Here is a 16023-nt window from a genome sequence, read left to right on the forward strand (position 1 = left end):
TATGTGCATTTTGCGACGAAACTACTTTTGGGTATCAAAACACTTTGTTTTGATATCAAATCAGTTTTCTAACTTAGTTAAACATGTTTAACTTGTCACTTTTAGTTTTTTGCTTATTTAGGGTCGTAAGTCAAGCGGCCTAAACAACCGCTTAGACTTTCGAACCCGACCCGTTTGGTCGATCATTAGGATCCGACCAAACATATTTGTGACCATAGTTGTATAGGGAATAACCTTTCGAGGTTATACCTTATAGTCACTTAGTTTAATTAGTTGTTATGATAGGTAGTTTATATGCCTTAGGAAAATGACCAAAATACCCTTTTCATGCATAATTTGAATTTAAGCATATGTAGCTTAAATTTTGACACTTAAACTGATTATGCAATGCTATTAAACATGTTAAGGCATATAATACTTGTCATAGGACTAGTTAGGCTATTCGAATGCGCTTTTGCGCAAATGACGCGTTAAATTAGCATAGACTACCTTAACAGGTCATAAGCACTTAGGATAACTTTCAATTCAGAATGTAGGTGTTGGGATTGAACCCTATTAGAGGAACAGATAATGTAAAGCCAAAACCTGATCACAACAATGGATTCACAATAAGCAGAAGTTTACTCTAAAACTCTCCCCTTGACAGTGGTTATCTAACAGCTGATGGATCTTAAGTGCTGCTCAACAACAACAACTGATAAACCAAACTCTGATGATTATCCAACGACTGCTGAAGACAAACACTGATGCTCTATCTACAGTTGTTTCCTAAGTACTGCTGAAGACTCAAGCACTGTTCTCTCAAAGACTGATCACCTTTGAAGAATGCACTGAAGATTCAACATCTGTGCTCAGGCTACAACAGTGGAACGTGAAGCAGTAGTTTTCCTTAGCCTTGCATTTTACTTACTTATCAGATGTTACATGTCAGTAGTTTGTATAGAACAGTGTTTATAGTTTGTTAGTTCGTTAGATGTCACTATCATGGTGACGTCAGCTGAAACTCATCAGTAGTTTGGTTTGCCTATAAATATGACAGTATTCTGTACTGTTATACTTGATCGTTTTGAGTGAGTTCTTCTCCTCAATTCAATCCTTTCATCTTGTGCAACCAGCTCTAGTGTATCAGGCTGAGGGGAAGTTTAGATTGTAAGCTTGCATTGTAATCTTTTGCTTTTATGTAAATCTTTTGACTCAATGAAAAGCAATTGTTTATCAATCTATACTTTCCTTTGATTGTGTTTACAAAGTTTGCTACTCATTTCCGCTGCACTTATATCATTTCATATGTTCTGATTAATCGTTTTAAGCAAACAAACACAATCATGACGGCCCCAGATCCTAACAATTGGTATCAGAGCTTGGACAGTCAAATTCGATCTAACAATTAATTTGACATAACAGTTGAGCTCAAAAGTTATTGATACTAAAGGATTGGTTGTATACAGTTGAAAAACAGAGTAACGAGTGAATCATGGTCAAAATGGTTATTCAAAAACTCTGTAAATCAACCAAGATGTCATATGACACACAAATCTCACAGAACAAGTGTTATCATGCATATGTCACTCATAGTTTTCAGATCTGCAAAATATCTGATAAAATTATGGGTTTGTTCGATGTTTTCAAAATTGATTTCAATTGTTGTTTCGATATTTGTGATGTTTTCAATAAACACTAAAGTATGTACCTCAGTTTAGCAGAACTTGTGTTCATTTAAAACACTAGTATACTACAGACATAGAATAGAAGGAAATAAAACTTTAGTCAAAATCTCTCATGTGCTCAAAGGCAGGTTGAGTACCTTCAAAAGGACCAAATCAACTTTGTCCAAAGCACATTGAGAAAATAAGGTGTCAAAACAGTCCTAATCATAGGTAATGTGAGATCTTTAATAAAACATGATCGAATATGGTCAGATCTCTCAAAACATTGCTTCAAGTGATTATGGACAAAGTATGTTCAAAATATAATCTCCTAGTGAGTATTTTTGAACATATGAATAAAAAGGGTAAAACGGGAAAAGGAAAATGAGCAAATCTCAAAGTGTGGTTATCTCAAAACTTATGAAATCAAAAGAAAAGAGTATAAGCATAAAACACTCTTGAGGTTAAAGTTAGGTCATCAGTGGTCATCATGCAACTGTGTGCATTCATCAATGCAGAAATTGTTCTGGTAGCAATGGCATCTCCAGTGATTATGCTTAAAAGAAACTTTCAATCAATTGACAAGAAAATGACCCAAACAATGGTCAAAATAACTTGAGAATAATATGATCATGAATTTACTGGAAAATTGTCGGATCCTTTTGATTATTTTCAAAACTTCCTTTGATTTTTTGTTAAGGTGTTTTCCTCTAAAATAACAACCAGATGTATTTTATTTTTTTTAAAATATATTATGATATTTTACTCATTTTTTTTAGTAAAAGTTCATCTCTGGTCTGGATGTAATTACCTTATTTTTGTGTGTAATTACTATCCCTAAAACTGGTCAAAAGGAAATGGCAACACATATCAAGATCATGTTAAGCTCAAGTTAGGTTTTCACTGATCATAAATTGATTGCAAATTGACTTAGACTACTGAGATACTCATGTTCTAGTTCCAGTAATTAGACACAAAATAAGCAGCTCTAGTAGAAATGTCTTCATCATCTGGGATGCTAAACCATTGTCTAAAATAATAGACATTTGGCAAAATCTTGAACAAAATTCCATGTAGATAACTACTGGCAATTTAATCTTGATAATTTACATCTAAAATGTATTTTGTTAAGAATAGCATCTCAAATGCTCAACAGATGTTAGATAAGATACTGTGCCTTCACAAAGCAAAATCAAGTTCTACATCTGAACAAGCAGATGCTAACATTGTTTGTCAAAAGTTGAAATACTGCTGCACTATCAGTTGTTGAAACAATTTTATTTTCGACCACTGTTGTTCCTAAAGTGCTGTTGTGCCTCAACATATGCTCACTAAAATCTGTCCACTGCTAAGTGTCAACCTCTGTTCTCCAAAACACTGATGTTTAAAATCTTTGTTCCATCCACTGATACATCCACTGTTTCATTTTATTACCGTTGTAACTACTGATACTTGATCCATCAGTAGTTGTCAAAACAACTGTCCTCCATCATTTTCCATTTCATCAGATGTTTGACACGTGGTCAGTTTTTAGCCTTCAGATCAAAATAACCGCTGCCACATCAGCAATCACTTTTTTCCCTAAATAAAACCCTGATTAAATCCAAACAGGGTTTCACTGTCGAATTGAATTCCAAACATTCTCTTCACAAAGCAGTTTCCCTCTCATAACTCCAAAAAATATTCTTCGATCTTCTTCATCAAAAATGACGAAACCAAAATCGAAAACAAAATCAAAACCATCATCTTCCTCCACAACAGCAGATGCCACTCAAATGGCCGCTAAAACACCGGAGATCCGCTACAAAGCTCCACACAACTATGTAGGTATACTCACAAAACCTACCGATAACCACACCTTCGACTCCATCCTTGACATCCTTTCTGCAGCAAAGTACAAAACTTTGATAACAGCAGACGCTCCTATTTACCTTGATACCCAGAGAGAGTTCTGGAAAAATGCCACCCTTGAAAAACAAGGAGATATCATCGCCGCCATCAACTCCTCGATACAGGGTAAGAAGGTAAAAATCTCACCAAAATCCATCTCTGAAACCTTTAAACTCGATGATTTAAATGGAAAAACCTCATTTACAAAAGACGAGTTGGTAAAGGATTTCATGAATAGGGGCTATGCAGAACAACCAAATAGGGATACCCTACAAAAGGGTTACTTCCCTTCTGCACCCAGATTTTTATTCCACACACTGCTCATGTGTGTCTCTAATAAAACAACGTCTTTTAATGAGATACCAACAAAAATCCAATGCCTGAGGTATGCAATTTTAAACGATAAAAACTATAACTACTCCCAGGAAATATTTGATGATTTGGTAAAGAACGTTGATAATAAAGCATTTCTGCTCTTTCCAAGGTTTCTAAGCTACTATTTTGAACAAAAATTTGTAGAGAAAGATGCAGAATTGCCCAAACAAGGTGTCTCATTCAAAATAAACCGTTTAACAATTGAAACTTTTTCAAGAATGATGGCACCAATAAAATTAAAAACAAAGGAGGCAGAGCAGGTTCTAGAAACTGCTACTGATCCTCAAGCAACCACCGCTGAGCCCACTGCTCCAGGTGATCAAAGTAGCACACCCACTTCTTTGAAACCAACACCTGCCACCAAAAAGACCAAAAGAAAAACATCCAGAAAACCCACCAAACCCTCACCAAAGGCAACTCTGGAAGATGAGATCCTAGAGTCAATGCCAGTGACAACACAAAAGTCACAAGAAACCACTGCTGCTACTTCCTCACAGCAGTTGGAAGAAAGATCTCAACCCCAACCTAAAACTCCTCCTGCATCCTCACAAAAGGATCAGGTTGTAAGCAAAGGGACACCAAATTATGAAGCTCTGTATCCACTCGGATCCATCTTCCACAGTCCTGATCCCAAGGACATGTCTCTTTCAACACCCATACCCTCACCAATCATATTGCCACAATCAATAATACCCTTGTTGCACGCAGTTGATATGGCACAGACACAAACCAGTTCCTCTCTATCACCTATTACTGAGAGTATACCTCCACAAGTGACTGGGTCTGATGCTCATGCCTCTGCTAACCCAGCAACACCTGAGGAGGTTACACCCCCTGAGTTACAAGTAACTCTCGGTGGTAGTTCAAGTGGAGCAGCAACTACAACTGATGAATCAACAGATCTTCAGTTAGACAGTTGTTACATTACTAAGACTCCCTTGAAGGCAATTTCTTCCATGGCAACATCGGTAACCACCAGTAAGTTATCTTTAACTGCTGGTAACATCAAAGGTTTATCGGTTGCTGAAGAAAGAAGTCCCCAGTACCAAGAAAAAGGGGCATCAATGGATGATTTTTGGGACTCTGTTCCTAAGTCACACATTGATACAACCACCACTGGTGGGGATTCAGATGATCCTGTTAATTCAGGTGATGATTCAAAATACAACGAATTGACGGCCAGAGTTGAAAATCTGGAATCTTCAGTTGCAGAGATAAAAGATATGGTGCAGCAGCTGTTAGAAGCTCAAAAAGCCCAATCATCTGCCCCTCCTGCTCAAGCACCTGCTCCACAAGCATTTGCTGCAAATGAGCTTTGGAATATCTTCCAGCCCATGCTTGAACAACAACAACAAATGGCTGCTAAAAAGCATGCTAATCAAGTACAAATGCTGACCAACATGGTAGAATCTCGGTTCAAAGACACTCAAGCAGATATCAAAGCTATAAAGGCTAGTATACAACAGAATGCTCAAAGTGAGAAAGGTCCATCTACCATCTTCTTCATGGATACACCCCTGGCAGATAATGCCAAAAAGGGGGAGAAATTCAAGCTGAAAAAGAAAGGTATAGAAGATGGGTTGTACATTGAACCAGAGAAACCAAAAACCTCAAAACCTTCAACTCAAACAGCTGATACAACAGCAGTTACAAAAACTGCTGTCAGTAGCCAAACAGCTGCCATCTCATCAACACACACACCACCAACACACACCACCACAACTACTGTTCCACCACCACCACCTGTGTCCACAACACAAAAACTTCATCAAAACCAAAAACCACCAAACCATCATCATCTAAAATCATACTACCACTGCCTCCTGCCATAAAGCAGAAGACAGCAGATGTTACAACATCTGCTGTAATGACAACAGTGATTGAAACACCAGTTGTTTCAACCACTGTTACTCAATCACAATCACAAACCACTGATCCACCTAAACCATCATCAGCCTCTCCTACATTAAAAAGGAGAAGGGTTTTCATTCCTGATGATGATTCACCACCACCATCACCACCATCCCCTGCTCAAAAGCAGAAGACATCTGCTGATATATCAGCAGTTGTAGTGACAACAGTGGATGAAACACCAGTTGTTTCAACCACTGTTGGTCAAAAATCCACCACTGATCTCATCACTCCAACACCACAACCTACAAAGCTTCTCAAAAGAAAAAGAGAAACAGCACAGGCTGCTGATGAAAAGTATGATCCTGTTGCGGCTAAGTATCCATTGGAATTAGAAGCTGTGAAAAATGAGATGAATCAGTTTTACACCATAGATGATCTTACAAAAAGGAAATTTCCTTCCCTCATAGGTTTCATAATTCCAGAAAACATGAATGAATATCTTGAAACAAAAGCAAGACAAGCAAGGATAAGAGCCAAAGTTGAATGCAAGGATCAAGGCGATGAAGCCATTCTAGAAAGAAGGGAATTCCTGCTCAACAAGGTCAAACAAATAGCAGAATATGAAAGTGAATTGAACAAAGAGGTGTCAAGTTTATTTCCTGAAGTAGAACAACGAAATGAATTAAGAAAGGAATATCTTGCATACATAATGAAAGAAAAGTTCTATTCTGCTGAAGAAACAGAGTTCAAAGACTGGCCAATCATTGCATTGAAGCTTGAAGCTGACAGAATTGAAAAGATTAAACTTGATCCACGGAAGAAAAAGACAGCTCCAAATTGGAATAAATACAACAAATTCATAGCTGATCTTATTTCCGAGCATAAAAGAAAGAAGCAGGAGTTGGTGGATGGAAAGGTGGATACTGCGGAGGCCATAGCAAAATGGTCAAAGCAGCAAATTGAGGAAGCTTATGAAAGGCTTGAGAAGCAGAGGTTGAAAGCCTCTAACCCTCCTAAAAGGTCTGACTACAAAAAGCTGCAGGAGCAAGTCAAAATTTTTGAAACACGGATCAGCACAGCAGAAGATTTTGTCACAAAATTAAGAAAAGAAAAGAAAGAAATGCTATCTGCTGTAGTAGAAAAGAACAAAGAAGCTAAACAGATAGAAGAAGCTATGAAGAAAATAGCTTCAGATAAAGAAAGATTGGCAAAACTACAAGCCCTTGCCAAAAAGGTCAAAGTAGTAAGCCAAAAGTCATCAGCAGGTGTCACAAACAGTGAGCTGATTGACAAAGAAGTTGAAGCAGACATAGTTGCAGCCAATAAGATTATTGAACAAGCATTCATACGAGTGTCTGAAGCTCATGATACTGCTCTGCACTTCTTTTCCAGGCCAATCATTTCAAGTTCATCAGTAAATAAACCTCTCCCAAGAAACCCATTTGGTTTTAAAATACTAAGGTGGCTCTCTGATCAAAAGACCCATGTATTGACTCTGATCAGAACCAATGGAGAAGTGAGACATATATCAAGGAATCAAGCACTAGGCCTAAGTGTTGAAGATCTACAAGATCTCCTTGAGCTCTCACTGTGTAGGGATGAGGATGATACAAGTTCCAAAGAATTTGAAGAAGAATTTAAAAGAAAAGCAAAGGAACTTCTGATGAAGAATAAAGATCCTGAATAAAGACAGGTTTTGGCATTATCTGTTCCAGGGGGAGATTCTTGGGATTAAACCCTATCAGAGGAACAGATAATGTAAAGCCAAAACCTGATCACAACAATGGATTCACAATAAGCAGAAATTTACTCTAAAACTCTCCCCTTGACAGTGGTTATCTAACAGCTGATGGATCTTAAGTGCTGCTCAACAACAACAACTGATAAACCAAACTCTGATGATTATCCAACGACTGCTGAAGACAAACACTGATGCTCTATCTACTGCTGTTTCCTAAGTACTGCGGAAGACTCAAGCACTGCTCTCTCAAAGACTGATCACCTTTGAAGAATGCACTGAAGATTCAACATCTGTGCTCAGGCTACAACAGTGGAACGTGAAGCGGTAGTTTTCCTTAGCCTTGCATTTTACTACTTATCAGATGTTACATGTCAGTAGTTTGTATAGAACAGTGTTTATAGTTTGTTAGTTCGTTAGATGTCACTATCATGGTGACGTCAACTGAAGCTCATCAGTAGTTTGGTTTGCCTATAAATATGACAGTATTCTGTACTGTTATACTTGATCGTTTTGAGCGAGTTCTTCTCCTCAATTCAATCCTTTCATCTTGTGCAACCAGCTCTGGTGTATCAGGCTGAGGGGGAGTTTAGATTGTAAGCTTGCATTGTAATCTTTTGCTTTTATGTAAATCTTTTGACTCAATGAAAAGCAATTGTTTATCAATCTATACATTCCTTTGATTGTGTTTACAAAGTTTGCTACTCATTTCCGCTGCGCTTATATCATTTCATATGTTCTGATTAATCATTTTAAGCAAACAAACACAATCATGACGGCCCCAGATCCTAACAGTAGGCTTGTTTAAACCATATCATATGAGTTCCAACACTCATTTGGTTTACGAGACCTCATTCTACCCGATCTCCCGATTTAGGTGTCGGTTTATTAACATAGTAATCCGATTACTAGGTACCACTTGAATTCCCTGATTTCCCGAGCTTGTTAGTTCACTTAAATCGAGGATACCTTGCAATCTCAAGTGAGTACATAGTTCCCCTATTTTACTGATTTCAATTGTTTTGGGGTGATTCATATGTGCTAAACGATTTTGAGTTTTCAAAACAAATACTATGGTTTATAATAAACACAACGATTTCAATAATGTGGACGAACTTGTTGGTGCGTTAATACATAACACGAATGAAATTCATTAGCTTTGGCCGAGCCGACCAGTAGTATGTTATGATACCATTGGATCTGACAAATTCCGTTATTAGACTATCACCATGGTTATGGGGGTAATGTGGGTAATGACAGAACCTGTTGAATTTTAACTAACCCTTTGGTGGTTTGTTAATACGATTGAACGATGAACGAGTCAGAACACAGGTTTGAATGCATTCAACGAGAACGACCAAAGTCAGTTTTCACAATTTAAACATGAACGATTTGAACAGTTGGAACGATTTGAACGATTGATAACATGAACGAATTGAACAATTGGTTTTGGTATGTGATTAGATAACGGGACGGGTGTAATGTGATAAAAGCATGGTAGATACGCCGCTGGTACTTCTTATATATAAGTGCTTTTATCATATTACATTCCGTGACGTTATTTAGTTCAATTGAACGATTGATTTCAAATGATGACACACAACGATGTTTACTAAATGATATAAACCATACAAGTTTTATTACAAGAACGATTTATAATTTGGTTTACAAAGACAGATGTTTTAGTCAAGATTCATGGCAACGAGGTTTTATAAACTATAACCAACTTGTTTTAAGTTGGTTAATCATATTGCAATACAAGACACTTTTCAACACATGGTTTTCAATCATTGACTCTTGTAGTCGTACAAAGTATTGCAACGCTATACAAGCCATGAATCTGACACACTCACAAAACCTATGTGCTCGTCGGCATTTTTATGCCGACTTTATTTTCACATATGTTTCAGGTGGTGTTTGATGATGATGATGATGACTAGGATGCATGCTCACATAGGATCGGATGAGGCTTTAGTGACTTAATAACAATTATAGACAATATGTTTGTGTTTTGCTTTTAAATTTCAAACTAATGTACATAACTAAATTCAATAAAACGAAACTTTAATCCATGTGTTGTGAAACAATCATTTTGTTACGACACTCCCCGACGTTTCGGCCGCAGTTTGTTGTTTTACGCGGTCGGGGTGTGACACGTAGGCCACTTTTCTGATTCTTTCAACGGTATTAAATGGTCCAAGATATTGTGGTACAAGTTTTCCTTTCTTTCCAAATCTGATTACACCTTTCCAAGGGGATACCTTGAGTAGGACGTGATCACCGACTTGAAATTCCAAGGGCTTGCATCGTCTATCCGCGTAACTCTTATGACAGCTTCTAGTTGTCTGCAGGTTATCGCGAATCTTTTTTACCTTATCTGTAGTCTCTAGAATGAGTTCAGGTCCTGTAAGCTGGGCTTCACCTATCTCATTCCAGCAGACCGGTGAACGACATTTTCGATTGTATAAAGCCTCGAAAGGAGCCATGTTGATGCTGGAGTGATAACTATTGTTGTAGGAGAATTCGATCAATGGTAGATGCGAATCCCAACTACCACCAAAATCGATCACACAAGCTCTAAGCATATCCTCCAGTGTGTGGATTGTTCTTTCAGATTGACCATCCGTTTGAGGATGATACGCTGTGCTAAAATTAAGTTGGGTTCCCATGGCAGATTGCATGGTTCTCCAAAAGTGAGACGAGAATCGAGCATCTCTGTCAGATATGATGTTCAAAGGAACGCCATGTCGAGATACAATCCCATCTGCGTATATCTTGGCAAGTTTGTCAGCAGATAGATCCTCACAGATCAGCTAGAAATGTACTGACTTTGTAAGACGATCAACGACTACCTAAATGGCGTCATGACCATTCTTAGTGCATGGCAGTTTGGTATTGAGATCCATAGCAATGTTTTCCCATTTCCAAACTGGTATCTCTGGTTGCTCCAATAATCCAGAGGGATGTTGATGTTCTGCCTTAACCTTGAGACAAGTAAGGCATTTGGATACGTATAAGGCAATGTCTTTCTTCATACCCGGCCACCAATACTGGGTTCGAGGATCCTTATACATTTTCTTTGCACCAGGATGGATAGAATAACGAGACTTGTGGGCTTCAGCCATTAATAAGGTGCGAAGATTGTCTTGACTTGGGACCCACAAACGGTCCATGAAATAATATAATCCATTGTCTTTCAGTTCAAGATCAGGCTTAATATGATATGGTAATTCCTTACCCATCAAGTCTTATGTAACACAAGTATGTTGAGCCTGAGAAATGCGGGTTTGAATATCATATCAAACTTGAACACAGTGAAGCTTGACACGTTCCTTACGACTTAATGCATCAGCCACGACATTCACCTTACCAGGATGGTAGCGAATTTAGCAATCGTAGTCGTTTAGGAGTTCAACCCAACGTCGTTGCCTCATCTTTAGTCCTTTCTGATTGAAAATATGCTGGAGACTTTTGTGGTTAGTGAACACTACACACTTTGTACCGTACAGTTAGTGTCTCCAGGTTTGAGAGCAAAAACTACTGCACCTAACTCAAGATCATGAGTCGTGTAGTTTTTCTCGTGTACTTTTAATTGTCTTGATGCGTAGGCCATGACTTTGTTTCTTTGCATGAGAACATAGCCAAGGCCTAGGTTCGATGCATCACAATATACGACAAAATCGTCGTTGCCCTCAGGTAAAGATAAGGTAGGTGCATCGCAAAGTTTCTGTTTCAAGGACTGAAAAGCTTCTTCCTGCTTGGGCCCCCACTCAAAAGGTTTATTCTTTTGAGTTAAAGCTGTGAGAGGAACCACAATTTTGGAGAAGTTTGCAATGAAATGGCGGTAATAATCCGCGAGACCAAGAAATGAATAAACCTCGGTAGGAGTAGTAGGTGTATCCCAATCCTTAATCGCACTGATTTTGGCGGGATCTACATATATACCTTGTTCATTAACAATGTGTCCCAAAAATTGAACTTCCTTAAGCCAAAATTCGCAATTGGAGAACTTGGCGAAAAGCTATTCTTTCTTCAGGAGTTCCATTGTAAGACGGAGATGTTGTTGATCGGAGTGTCGTGCTCCGGTCAAAGATAATATTTATAAGCCCGAATTACCCTTAACTATGAGTTAGTGGTAGTATGGGGTCGAACCACGAAGAGTTTGTGGTTTGCGTATGGATGTGATTGATTGTTAACGATTGTCACTTTTATGAAGCTTGCAAATGGTTTAAATTGAATGTGTGTTTTAGTTGAAAAGATATCGGTTTGAACCGACAATTTACTATTAACTAAGAGAATGGTTCGTTGACTATTGATTGCAAAACTTAATTGATTAGTTAAAAATAATATATGAGAACATGAATCACACCCGGGTTTTGGATTAATAAGTATCTAGAGTTATTTAGCATGAACGGGTTGATTATTTTATGAACACCAATGATTTCTTGAGTTTGTAAATTGAAAACCTAATTATAGACATCAACAATCATCTAACATACGCAAATGGTGCAAGAAAACCTTCACAATATGAATTAAAGACAATTGTATGTTTTATAAATCAAGAATAATAAACAAACGCTAGCACGAATCAAAGCTCATAGTAGTAATCATCTCTCAATGTCAATAATGCAAGAAAATCTTAACAAATTCGAGTTCAAAACAATACTAACAATCAATCCGCACAATTTCAATCAAAAGATTACAAAATGTTTATATCAAACCAAAGCATGAAAAAGCAAACCCTAGAAAACTCACAACCTTTCACCCAGGGATGATCTTGAAGAAATTAGCCACTCATGGTTGATGATTAATCTTCAAAACTTGATGGAATATGATAATGGATCAAATGGAACCTTCAAAAATCCCTCAAAATCGCTTATGGAAGTCCAGAATGGAGTGTGTGTAGCTTTATGGTCGAAAATGGGTTCAAAACTAATCAAAAAAAGAAGTTTCCCCAAATTCACGTTGGGACCAGCGTCTGGGATGCCGGTCTCTGAAGTCTTTGTCCAGTTTTCGCCGTTTAGCTCTGTTTTTTCGCTCCCGTTCTCCCTAACTTCATTCCCAAGCTCCGTTAAGCTTTCAAAATACACCTTAAACATGTCAAGGCCTGCAAAATACAAACCATCTCAAAGTAGTGTATTCTAAAACTCAATTTCACACAAATCGGTAAGATTAAACACGTTAAGCTTTGGAAATTTACTAACCCATCAGTTGTTCATGGTCAGCTCATGTCTTTGAATAAATCAAAATGTCATCAATGAAAATGATGATGAACTTGTCCACATAAGGCTTACAAACCCTATTCATCAAGTCCATGAAAACAAAAGGAGCATTCGTTAAACCGAAGGGCATAACAGTAAACTCATAATGACCATATCTTGTATGAAAAGCTGTTTTCGGAATATCTTCTTTGAGTACACGAAGCTGATGATACCCAGAACGTAGATCAATATTTGAAAAGCAAGTAGCACCCTGTAACTGATCAAAGAGATCATCAATGCAAGGTAGGGGATATCGATTCTTGATGGTGAGCTTGTTGAGCTCACGATAATCAATACACATACGGAAAGATCCATCTTTCTTTTTCACAAATAGGACAGGAGCACTCCAAGGTGAAAAGCTCGGACGAATGAATCCTTTGTCAGAAAGTTCCTGAAGCTGTTTAGATAATTCTTGCATCTCAAACGGTGCAAGACGATAAGGTGATTTAGCAACATGATTTGCACCAGGTACAAGATCAATACGAAACTCAACTTGTCGTGCAGGGGGTAAACCAGGTAATTCTTTAGGAAATACCTCAGGATAATCCCGAACAACAGGGATATCTTGAATAGTCTTACCTTCGCCTTTCTCCTTTACGACATATGCCAAGAAGGCCACATAGTTCTTTCGTAGGTATTTTTGGGCTTGGGTACAACTCATGAGTTTAAGACTAGTAACGGGTTTCTCCCCACGAACTTCTAAGATCTCACCAGTCGAAAGCGGCACACGAACAATTTTCTCAAAACAAACCACCTCCGTGTGGTACTTGGCTAACCAATCCATTCCTACTATAACATCAAAGCTCCCAAGTTCCATCGGCGTGAGATCAATAGGAAAAAGATGGTTATTAAGGTTCAATTGGCAATTTCGAAGGACATAATCGAGTACAACGGGTTCACCACTAGCTACCTCTAATGTCAAGGGCTTTCCTAGTTTTGTTCTAGTCATGGAAAGCAAAGGCTCAAAAGCTAAGGATACAAAACTCTTATCGGCACCCGAATCAAAAAGAACAGAAGCAAGTTGGTTGTTAACAAAGAACGTACCGTTCACCACTTCGTTGTCTGCATGTGCCTCGTTTGCGTTCATGTTAAAGACTCGCCCACGAGCCTGTGCCTGATTTGCATTAGCCAACTTCGGGCAATTGTTCCTTAGTGGGTCAGATCCCCACAGTTATAGCAAGAACCAGGCGGATAGTGAGGTCGTGCAGGTTGCTGTGCAGGTTGTTGTGAAGGTTGTTGTGCACGGTTTTGTGCTGCCTGATTTTGGGTAGGAGCAAACCGACAGGTATTGGCAAGATGACCCGATTTCACACAGTTAGTGCATATGCGGTACTGTACATGTGGTTAATGGTGGCTGTTACACTTATTGCATAAGGGTGCATTGCCAGCATACTGTTTCTTGGCAAGTGGTTGTGCAGGCTGATTGGGAGCTGCCTGTTGTGCCACCATGGCAAAGTTCTTGGAAGCCTTTCGCTTCCTTGACTTCTTTGAAGCATTAGTAGCCTTTTTACCATTCTGTTTCTCGTTCTTGACGAACGGTTTCTTGTCACCTTTTCTATGGAGTTTACCTTTCTTGACTTGAGAGTCAGTCAAGGTAGCAGCGAGCTCGATGGCCTGTCAAACGGTAGTAGGGTTGCTGCCAGTGACAATATCCTGAACAGGATCTGGCAAACCGTCAATATACTTCTCAATCGCCTTGTCCAAAGGCGTGCCAATCATTGGGCAAAGCAAGCTTAACTCCTCGTATCTGTCAGTATAAGCACGATGTTCACCACTGTCTTGCTTTAGGTCATGGAACTCATCTTCTAGTGCCCTCTGCTCGTGACGAGGGCATAACTCTTTCATCATTAGAGCCCTGAGTTCCTCCCATGTTTGACCCATAGCAACATCAGCACCTCGATCTCTCATCACTCCGTTCCACCACGTGAGTGCCCTCTTTTGAAACACACTAGAAGCAAACTCGACTTTACGATTGTTAGGACACTGAACATGGCGAAATGTACTCTCAAGACTCTCAAACCACTGTAGGAGCCCAGTTGCTCCTTCAGAACCACTGAACTTGAGCGGTTTAGCCGAGTTAAATTGTTTAAAGTTGCACGGAGTAGGTGCATTAACCTCGTTATTGTTGGCTTGATTGATTTGAGTAATGAGATTTGGTAGCATAGCAGCCATCTGCTGTGTTATAATAGTTGCCAGTTCGGCATCGGGTTGTTGTACGTTGCGTCAAGGAGCCATTCTAGAAAGAGGAAAACATGAGAGAAAACGAGTGAGATGATATGGTGAAAAATGAGATGTCATAAATATCGACAAAATGTAAGGATGGTGGTCATTTGTTTGTTACCTCAAAACAAACAGACGACAAACAGTGACTAATCAAAGTAAATGGGTGATAATAATGTATCGCGAAGACATGCTTTAGCCTATAAGTGGACACTCACCCCAAGAGTTCCCAGGTAAGAGTGACTGGTCTGATACTGCGTATTTGTACGAACACTCTAGCCTTAGACAGAAAACTCAGGGTACAGGCACCCACCCTTCCAGATTGCACGTGTTCACATTATTTAGACCCAAACTTTGACAAGATTTTGAACATTTGGAAGGTTTAAGAGATTGATGATTCGTTTTGGCTTCATACCTTCCATTATGTTTTGTTTTTGGAAATCACCTAAGGATAGGTGATGTTTATTGTTTTAACATCTAAACACAAGGTAACTTGTGTTAGGGTCCTAGAAAGGTTATAGTCTAGGTCAAAGCATTACTAATAACCTAATTCCCTATAACCATGAGCTCCGATACCAACTCTTCTATCACATCCCGACCGTGTAAGGCAACAAACCGCGGCGGAAACATCGGGGAGTGGAGCGATAGAATTATTGTTTCACAACACATGGTATTTATAGTTTGGTTTTATTTATCAAATTGTTTACATTGTCTTTGTTCAAACATAAACATAACGTAAATTAAACTTGTCTTGCAGCATTTTAAGTCACAAAGGCCCAAGTCCGCCTAAGTGTGTCGTGATAATCCTTAAACATTAGCTCCTGAAACACATGTGAAAATAAGTACGTCAGCATAAAAATGCCTGTGAGAGACATAGGTTTTGTTGATGAAGGATTTATGACTTGTAGTCAATGTCACACCCCGACCGCGTATAACATGCAACCGCAGCAGAACGTCGAGGAGTGTTGAGACAGAATTAATTGTTTCACAACTATGGCATACAAAGTTATATTTTATTTATTAAACACGAGTGTTACAT

The sequence above is a fragment of the Helianthus annuus genome, chromosome 12 (assembly GCF_002127325.2).
Source record: "Helianthus annuus cultivar XRQ/B chromosome 12, HanXRQr2.0-SUNRISE, whole genome shotgun sequence".
NCBI lineage: Eukaryota > Viridiplantae > Streptophyta > Magnoliopsida > Asterales > Asteraceae > Helianthus > Helianthus annuus.